This window comes from Pelobates fuscus, chromosome 5, assembly GCF_036172605.1.
Source record: "Pelobates fuscus isolate aPelFus1 chromosome 5, aPelFus1.pri, whole genome shotgun sequence".
Lineage (NCBI taxonomy): Eukaryota > Metazoa > Chordata > Amphibia > Anura > Pelobatidae > Pelobates > Pelobates fuscus.
In genome coordinates this window covers 295,748,330-295,754,737 of record NC_086321.1, presented here as the reverse complement: position 1 = coordinate 295,754,737, position 6,408 = coordinate 295,748,330, and positions in this window count along the sequence as shown.

Below are 6,408 nucleotides of genomic sequence, written 5' to 3'. Positions count from 1 at the left end.
TGTTCATGTGCTGGGCTCTGGCCATTCTCAATAAACTCACTTCTGCATATCATATCATCAAACCATACTCATTCGGTTCCATGCCGACGTTCACAATTTTTTTGCCACCTCAACCTTTAACTAGCTCACAACACCTTAAAGTTGATCAAATACAACCTTTAACATTTTCAGGTCATTTTAAAAGAATACGCGCTGCTCCTATTACCTCTGGTAATATCCCAGTACATATTATCTAATGGCTCGGACAGTAGAGTGATCTGCATATGCCATATATATCCCTCAACCCGAGAGGGAATTGACATATGCATTTAAGTATTGGTTATGTAATGTCAACACGTATTTGGTGTTAAACTTTCTGCCCTCTTTTACAGGCCTACCCGAACGTCGGTTATGGTGCACCACAACCGACTTACACCACCATTACTATAACTTGGCTTATTGTATACGACCACAACTGAGTGTTAGCAACCCTAAAAAAAATACCTTCATTTCCTCAAGTCATCTTCTCTGTAGAGGCAGCAGTAAGCACTGACACATTAGTTAACATTAAACAACACCAAATTTATAATCCAAAAATACTATAAACTTTTCTATCTAAATACTTTTGCTGAAATGAAGATAGCTGTCATGAATCTTGCGATATTCAACGTTGGCACAAAATTCTAGGTCAGTGTACTTACCATGACATTGAGAAAATACACAATGTTGTGAAAGGAATAAATATTTGGGGTAAAAATCTGGTCTGACGTGAACTGTAAATTTTGCACTCAAGGAAAATTTTGTTCAGATTTGAAGCAAAGAGCTGAATGCCAGAACCACAGAAGCACTAGAACAAGTACATACTGACTTAGCAGATCCTACACAACCATATGCAAAAGAAGATTTAATATATGTCATGTGCATCACTGATAAAGGGAAAAGGACACTATAGGCACCAAAACAGCTTTAGTTTAATTAATAAGTTGGGGTTTATAGATCATGGCATTCTCACTTCTCAGTTCTCTGTCATTTAGGTGTTAAATCACTTTGTTTAGGCATCCTTAGCCCCACCTTCATGCATGTAACTTAAACACTTCCTGTAAAGAGATATCTAATGTTTAAACTTACTTTATTGCACATTCTGTTTAATTTAGAATCTTGTATTTCCTGCTCTATTACTAGCCTTCTATACATGAAACCTAAGCTGAAGAATACTATTTCAGAAACAGAAAGATGTCTGTTAAAGCAGCTCTGCAGCCCCCGCCTCCTCCTTTGCCAAAACAAAAATGAGTATTTCAAAAAGATAAAATCTTTATGAAATGCTCATGAAAGCCAATGCTCAGAAAATCCAACTCAGCCAAAATATATCAAAAGGTAAAATAGGTACAATGTGTTATGTATTTTTCCTACACTTGACAAAGCTTGACAAAAGGCAAGGCTACCTTTTGTCAAGCCCTCAACTATCACTAGTAAAAAAGGCTTTCTATGGAGGATACCGTAGTCTTGTGGGATCCTCCATAGACATAAGAGTTGTTACATAGTTACATAGTTACATAGCTGAAAAGAGACTTGCGTCCATCAAGTTCAGCCTTCCTCACACCTGTTTTTTGCTGTTGATCCAAAAGGCAAAAAAAAAAAAAAAAAAACAACCCAGTTTGAAGCACAATTTTGCAACAAGCTAGGACAAAAAATTCCTTCTTGACCCCAGAATGGCAGTCAGATTTATCCTTGAATCAAGCACATATTACCCTACATTGAAAGATTATATCCTTGAATATTCTGTCTTTGCAAGTATGCATCTAGTAGCTGTTTGAACATCTGTATGGACTCTGATAAAACCACTTCTTCAGGCAGAGAATTTCACATCCTGATTGTTCTTACAGTAAAAAAACCTTTCCTTTGCCTTAGACGAAATCTTCTTTCTTCCAGTCTAAACGCATGGCCTCGTGTCCTATGTAAAGTCCGGTTTGTGAATAGATTTCCACACAATGGTTTGTATTGGCCCCGAATATATTTGTATAATGTTATCATATCCCCTCTCAGGCGACGTTTTTCTAAACTAAATAGGTTTAAATTTGTTAACCTTTCTTCATAGCTGATATGTTCCATTCCTTTTATTAATTTTGTAGCCCGCCTCTGCACTTTTTCTAGTGCCATGATATCCTTCTTTAGAACAGGTGCCCAAAATTGCACAGCATATTCAATATGTGGTCTTACCAGTGATTTATAGAGAGGCAAAATGATATTCTCGTCCCGAGAATGAATGCCCTTTTTCATGCATGACAATACCTTACTGGCCTTGGCCACTGCTGATTGACATTGCACATTGTTGCATAGTTTGTTGTCTATAACAATTCCCAAGTCCTTTTCGTGTGTTGTTATCCCTAATTCACTTCCATTAAGGGTATACGTTGCTTGTGTATTCTTTACGCCGAAGTGCATAACTTTGCATTTTTCAACATTAAATTTCATCTGCCATTTGAGTGCCCAGTCCTCCAGTCTATCTAAATCCTTCTGCAGCAAAGTAATATCTTGCTCACATTGTATTATTTTACAAAGTTTTGTGTCATCTGCAAACACTGAAACATGACTTTCAATGCGGTCTTCAAGATCATTTATAAAAATGTTAAATAGAAGGGGTCCCAGAACAGACCCCTGAGGGACACCACTTGCCACCTCTGTCCAGCTTGAAAATTTACCATTAACGACAACTCTTTGTATTCTGTTTTTAAGCCAATGTTCTACCCAAGAACAAGCATTTTCATCGAGACCGATTTCCTTGAGTTTGAACACTAATCTTTTGTGTGGAACTGTATCAAATGCCTTGGCAAAATCCAAATAGATCACATCTACTGCAACACCCTGATCTATACTTCTACTTACTTCTTCGTAGAACGCAATCAAGTTAGTTTGACATGACCTGTGCTTCATAAAACCGTGCTGATTTTTGCTGATAACCATATTCTTCTCAAGGAATTCTTGAATATTATCCCTTAATAACCTTTCAAATATTTTACCAGCCACAGAAGTTAAGCTCACAGGTCTATAATTTCCAGGCAAGGATTTTGAACCCTTTTTGAATATAGGAACCACATCTGCCTTCCTCCAATCCTCCGGAACACTTCCTGAAAGAAAAGAATCTTGAAAGATTAAAAACAGAGGTTCACTTATTTCTACACTTAGTTCCTTAAGTACACGTGGATGGATACCGTCAGGCCCTGGAGCTTTGTTTATATTAACTTTCTTTAGTTGCTGCAGCACATTGTCTTGAGTTAACCAATTACAATTATTCTGCAAGTTTTTAGTAGCAATCATTTGCACATCTATTGCCATGGGTTCTTCTTTAATATATACGGAGGAGAAATAGTTATTTAGAATTCCTGCCTTTTCTTGGTCTTCATTAACTAACACCCCCGTTTCAGTTTTAAGTGTACCTATACTTTCATTTTTGGGCTTTTTGGAATTTATGTACTTAAAAAATGCTTTGGGGTTGGTTTTGCTCTCTTTAGCTATCATTTTTTCATTTTGAAGTTTAGCAAGTTTAATTGCCTTTTTGCACGCATTATTTGCTTTCTTATATCTTTTATAAGATGCATCTGATTTGTCTGATTTAAATGCCCTTTTCTTATTTTTAATCTCTTGTTTTACTTCTCTACTAAGCCACATTGGTTTTAATTTGTTTCTTTTATACTTATTTCCCAATGGTACATACTGAGAAATGTACCTTTCTAATATTTGTTGGAAGATGATCCATTTATCCTCAGTGTTCTTTTCACTAAAGAGGTTATGCCAGTCAATATATTGTAAAGCTTCCCTTATCTTATTGAAATTGGCCTTTTTAAAATTATATGTTTTAGTATACCCCATGTGCTTTTGTTTTTTTGAGTTTATTTCAAAGGACACTATATTGTGATCACTATTTCCCAAGTGCTCACCTACTTGAATGTTGGTCAAAAGATCAACGTTGTTTGTTAAAACCATGTCCAGACAAGCGTCCATTCTAGTTGGTGCTTGTACAAGTTGTGACATGAAGTTGTCATTTAACAAGTTTAAAAACCTAATTCCCTTTGCTGAGCTACTAGTCCCTATGTCCCAATTTATGTCTGGGTAATTAAAATCTCCAATAATTAAAGTGTTACCAAGATTTGCAGCTTTCTCAATTTGCTCAAACAGCTGTTGTTCCTCGTCAATATTAACATTAGGTGGTTTATAACATATCCCAACCAATAGTTGGTTTCCCTTCTTTTCCCCCAAGCAGATATTTACCCATAAAGCTTCCACATTTTCCTCATCGCATTCAATTTGCTTAAGATTTGGCTTTAAATCATGGTTGACATACAAACATACCCCACCACCCTTCTTGTTTTTCCTATCCTTCCTAAATAATGTGTACCCATTTAAGTTAACTGCCCAGTCATGTGTCTCATCCCACCATGTTTCAGTTATGCCTATTATATCATATTGTTTAGTGTATGCTAATGCCTCTAGTTCCCCCATTTTGTTATTCAGGCTCCTTGCATTAGTAAGCATACATTTAATATCATGCGTCTCTTGTTTATTTTGTGAATTACCAACATTACATAGTTTCTCTGTTCTGAGCTTGCCCCTCCCCCCGTCTCCACCCTCCTTATACTGTTCTAAAGCCCATCTCCTTTCTGTCCTATCTCCATTTTGTAGATTGCTATGACCCTCCCCCCTACTACTAGTTTAAAATCTCCTCCAACCTCCTCCAGTTGTTGTACTTTCACATTTGAAAGACTCCAGTTCTGACATTGGCTGAAGATGACATTGTGGTAGTAGATTGAGATGCCTGCTATGGACAGGTTTAGGTATGTAAAACTAACTTCCACTGCACGCTATGACCACCAGAATGCAAGTAAAGCAGTCACCATCACCATCTGGGTTCACAATACGCATGGACCCCAAGATCTGACAGAGCCACTTTAATCGAGTAGTAAAGCAAACTATTAAAGGAACTATGGACATACACAGTAATGAGTGAAACAGGCGCTTTAAAAACCATCTAGAACAGTGGTTCTCAAACCAGTCTTCAAGACCCACCAACAGTCCAGGTTTTGGTAATATCCCCATTGGAATAAAACAGGCAAACACATAAATCATGGACTGTTGGTGGGCCATGAGGACTGGTTTGAGAACCACTGATCTGGAGGAACGCAATGTTATCTGTCAATTCTGATGATCACAGCCAAGGAGGGTGTGCTGGCCAATTAGCATCTCCTCATAGAGATGCATTTAATCAATGAGGAAAGTTCAGTGTCTCCAGGCAGAGCGTGGAGAGGCTGAAGCCCAGCACTGACCCAGGAAGCACCTGTAGTGACCGTGTATGCAGCAATCTAAACGCTGCCTTTTCTCTGAAAAGGCAGTGTTTACATTAAAACGCTTGCAGGGGCATACTATAGTCACCAGAACAGCTACATTAATGTATTTGTTCTGCTGACTATAGTGTCCCTTAAAGGCCAGCGAACCAAAGTTTAAAGGATCACTATAGGATCAGGAACACAAACATGTATTCCTGACACTATAGTGTTGACACCACCATCTAGCCCCCCTGGGCCCCTCATGCCTTCATAAATATAGTAAAAATCGTACTGTATTCAAGCCTGAAGCTGTAAATCTGCATGCTGTTAGACTCAGAAAAACAAGCAGTCTGCTGACATGTGGTAGCCTGATCCAATCACAGTGCTTCCCCATAGGATTGGCTAAGACTGACAAAGAGGTAGATCAGGGGCTATTATGACCTTAAAGGGACACTCTGGGCACAGTAACAACTTTAACAGAACTAGGAATGGCCTGATCGCTCTGCCTCTGAACTTCTGCTTGGACTGAATTCTGCTGAGAAAAGAAAATGATAATGGTCTTGGTATCTTGGACATGGAGCAGAAGTTCAGGGGTAGAGCAATTTAAGGGTTTAGTCCCAGCAGGTAAGTTGAGAGAGACCTCTTTGCACCATAACAACTTAATTCGAATTAAATTCTTATGGTTTCTGTAGTGGTCCTTTAAATTTGAATGAAACACTTTAGAAAACTTTTCAGCTTTTCCACAAAACCTTTTAATACTTTAATACAGTTCATTATGGTGGTGGTTTGTTTTTCTTCATTCCTCCAGCACATAAAACATTGCCCTTCAAGCTTGTTTCAATGTCCTCTCAGTGACAGATTTAAAATGAAGCATAGCAGCTGTCCTTTGTCAATGTACAGTTAGCTGTTTTCTGCATTGCATCTGTCTCAACACATCATAACAAGCTGAAATAACGTTTTAATATTATTATTTTCAGCACCTTCATTGTATTACATTGTTTTGTTTTAATTGCATGAAGCAGTCGTTTCTGCACGCTCTATCCAAAGAGAAGGAAACCCGTGCCCGTTATTAAGATGACACATGATAGATGAAGAGATGATGAGGATCCCA